This window comes from Homarus americanus, unplaced genomic scaffold (genome assembly GCF_018991925.1).
Source record: "Homarus americanus isolate GMGI-L3 unplaced genomic scaffold, GMGI_Hamer_2.0 scaffold29188, whole genome shotgun sequence".
Taxonomy (NCBI): Eukaryota; Metazoa; Arthropoda; class Malacostraca; order Decapoda; family Nephropidae; genus Homarus; species Homarus americanus.
In genome coordinates this window covers 591122-595305 of record NW_024728626.1, presented here as the reverse complement: position 1 = coordinate 595305, position 4184 = coordinate 591122, and the positions used below count along the sequence as shown (strand labels likewise).

General features: G+C 43.4%; 1 non-coding gene across 1 annotated transcript; it reads right to left on the bottom strand.

Annotated features, from left to right (window-relative positions):
* Positions 1-2260: 2260 nt before the first annotated feature.
* Trnaq-cug lies at positions 2261-2332 on the bottom strand. Its single transcript has one exon. It is a non-coding gene; the product is annotated as a tRNA-Gln (tRNA).
* Between the last annotated feature and the right edge of the window lie 1852 nt (positions 2333-4184).

Here is a 4184-nt window from a genome sequence, read left to right as displayed (position 1 = left end):
ACTTCCCCTATCTGAGTCGAAGGCGCGGTACTCCACTCAGTAAGTGACCGAGGTATTCGAACCGGTATACCCAGGGCTAGGAGACGAGTGCTAAAACTAATCAGCCACTGCGCTCCTAATACAACAGAGGTTCGAACACGTGGGACCAGACACCCGTGACTTAATGATAGGTCGGGTCCGGTCGGGTTCGGGTCAGGTCCGGTCAGGTTCGGGTCGGGTCGGGATGGGGAGTCTGGCGCGTACAGTACACAACCCCACCTGTTTTGACACCTCATTGTAAATTGTTTCTTTTGCCAACTTGAACATAAAAAAAATAATAATTCCTTTCCCTGGTTACTGGATGTGTGGTGAAATGGTATGTGGTGTGGTAGTTGTGGTTGTTGTGGTGTGGTAGTTGTGGTTGTTGTGGTGTGGTAGCTGTGGTTATTGTGTTGTGGTGGTGGGATGATTATGTGGTGTGGAAGCTGAGGTTAATGTGTTGTGGTGGTGGGATATGTGACGTGGTAGCTGTGGTAGTGGGATACGTGGTGTGGTAGTTGTGAAATAATAACAATAATAATGACAACAATAATAATAATAATAATAAACACAAATAAACAAATACTTACCAAGAATGAGGTTTGTGATGCTTCAAAAGGCACCGATATCCTCAAAAGTACATCTTCCTGACACCAGCAGTCCTCACCCCTGAAAGCAAATAGGGGTCACCAACAGTCTTCAAATATGGATGGAAAAATATATATAAAGATGAACTAAAGTCACCTGAAGAATTTCCATCCCAATTTATTTCATTTATAAATTAATCACCCTAACACTATTTTGGGGGGGATTGAGGTTAGGTTAGAATACAGGTTGGTTAAGTTAGGTGTAGGCTGTGTTAGGTTAGGTGTAGGCTGGTTTAAGTCTGGGGTAGGCTGGGTTAGGCTATATTTGTGGTAGGCTATATTTGTGGTATTGATGTTGATACTACAACAGTTTATTTAGCAGGTAAAATACAGATACAAAGTGAACAACAACAATACTGACACGGTGAGCAGATTATGTTAGTTTAGTTTAGGTTAGGTTAAGTTAGTGGCAGGTTAGTTGAGGTTATATGAGTGATAAGATAGATTAGATTATGTTAGTGACGTTAGGTTAGGCAAGGCTAGGTTAAGTTAGTGATAAGTTAGGTTAGTGATAGGTTAGATTAGGTTCGAGGAAGGCGGTAAAGGCGTGTGGCTCAGAGCACGTCAATACGGCCCCTGACACATGGGAACACTGGGTATGATACATTAAATCAAGCCGGCCATTATCCCCAGCCGGCCGCCACTACTGCCTCCACTATTCCTACCACCATTACCACCACCGCCGCCCGCCATCACTAGCACTACCACTACCCTCCCCACCAACATTACCACCAGCTCCACTACCACCATCACCACTATGGTCACTACCATCCCACCACTACCACAATAGCATCACCGCCATCACTATCACCACCACACCACTACCAACATCACCCCCACCCCCACGAGTGAACCCACGGCTGTTGGTGCTGCTGGTCGATATTTGGCGGTGTGTGTGGGATCTGCCAGCCACCCAGTCAACTACCCAGTCTGCCAGCCAGTCGGCCGGTCTACCAGCCAGCCATTCAGTCTGCCAACCAGCAGAATAACCAATCCAGCCAACCTACAATCCATCCATCCACTCAATCAACCAGACACTTTTACCCAAAATAGTCACTACTATTATTATTATCCATCACCTCACGAGAGTAGAGAGCGAATGTCTTGGAGTGAGACATAACCTTCTCTAGGGGAAAGTGTCGCCTTACCTGCCGCCCAGGGTGGGTGGCAGTGATAGGTGGGAAAAGCGGGTGACGTGTGGTGTGGTAAGGGAGTGGAGGGTGTGGTGGTGAGTGGGAGGGGTGAGAGATTGAGGGGGTGAGTGGTAGGGGGGTGGGAGAGCAAGGGGGTGAGTGGTGGTAGAGGGAGGGGCGTAGTAGTGGTGGTAGTGGTAGGGGAGTTAAGGGGGACGAGATACAGTAGTTGAAACCGGCATCATATAGTACTAATATCATTATTACCTATACTGTATTACCATTATTATTATCATTACAGTATTACCATTATGTTTGTTCTTATTATTTTCTTATTACCCTTATTAAAACTATTATCATCATTATCATTATTATTCTTACCAAAAAATATTGACTTTCGTTACCTTAATGACAGGTGACACAACACGTGAGGACAAACATGACCCAATACCCAAAACAACAAGGTCCCACCGAGACTCGAACTCGGATTGTTGGATTCAGAGTCCAAAGTGCTAACCATTACACCATGGGACCACTGACTTAGATAATTTGGTCAAGTGGTCATAAAATACCCTAGCAGGTCAAATGAGCCCCAGTCCTAGTAGGCCCTCATACAACTTAACCTATTATACCCCAATCTTACCTATCTTGACCTAGTTTACCCAGATCTAGCCAAACCCGCCCAATTAGAACCTACACTAATTTCACCTAACCCAATTAGATTGACCCACATCTATTAAACTTAACCTAAACTAACCTAACTACAATGGATTTAAGACCCAGCCCTTAAAAATACCCACATTCTCTCGTAGGGTGGCTGTGATTAGCTACCGTGGGGAGACATCGGTCAATTTACAAAACTTTACATTCTCTTTCTCTTCTTAACGTCACCAATGCATTTTAAAACAATTTCCATCACCTCACATAATATACGACATAGTGAAAATGTTGTACATAATAAAATAACAAAGTAAATAATGCACGACATTTCTCCTCACATCTCAACAACCACCAACACCTATGACTTGCTGTTTAGAATTCAGATGCATTTCCAACATCGTCAGCTTTTTTGGCCACGTTTTACCCTCTTTCGATTTACCTTTTTTTTTACCTACTCTCTTACCTACTTTTCGATTGACTTTTAAACTAGTTTTACTACCTTTCAATTGACTATTTAACCTACTTTTCCATTACCTGCCTACTTTTAATACTTTTCAACTGACTTTACCAACTTTTAACATTTTTCAATTGATTTTACCTACTTTTCCACCTTTCAATTCCTGGCTATACGGGGCAGTGACTATAACGTGCAACGGGAGAATCAAGGTTCGATACCCAGAGCAGGAAGCAAGAGGCACATTTTGTTAATATTTACTTACTTCCTCCCGCCGCCACGTCAGCACAGGGAAGTCGTTGAAGTAGTAGTGACGAAGGATGCATAACGGTTACAGAAGTTCATAAAGTAAATACATAACCTATTAATTCCCTGTTATTTTCGCGGGTAAATTACAGGAGCGGTACGAAACGTTATTCTAATATTTTCAATTATTTATTATTATCTTTATTACAGTGTATATAATTATATGTTTTCCTTGGACGGAGGAAGAACTTAGATAAAGGGAAAGAGAATGAATAATGGAGAAAGAAGAGGAAGAGGTGAAATGGGTGGAAGAGGAGATGGAAGGGAAAAAGGGGAAAAAGTAAAAAGAGAAAGAGGAACTAATAAAAGGAGAAAGGGGGGAAGAAGAGGAAGGCAGGAAGAGGAAGGAAAAAGGTAAGGGCGAGGGAAAAGGGTGGATAAGGACAAAAAGGAGGAGAATAATGATGATGATGATGATATAATAATGAAGACGATGAAGATGCTGATAATGTGGAGGAGGGGAAGGAGGAAATCATGTCATTAAAATCTACATCACTGTCACAACCAGTTCTTTCATCACCTCCACCATCACTAACCACACACTGTCACCACTACCACACCACCACCAACACCCCCCCACCAATACCACCACACACCACTATCACCCCAACACACTACCACCACACACCACTATCACCCCAACAGCGTAAATCACCAGCTTTATACTTTTACTCTGCTTATCAATATTTAATTTTTTCCTCCTAAACAAACCCACGACTGGTTCACCGCCTCTTGTGGCACTGGTTTACCCATCATCTGGCACTGGTTCACCCCTTCCTCTACTGTAGTACTGGTTCACCCCTTCTCTGGCACTGGATCACCCCCTCTGGCACTAGTTCTCCCCTCTTGGCATCACATTCTAGTGCCTGACATTTTCCAGCATAAATCAAGGTGTAGACGATAAGTTTTTGGTGGTTTCAGTTAAAAGTCCACCTGCTACACCAGTGTTGGTAGGTGGCACCGCTA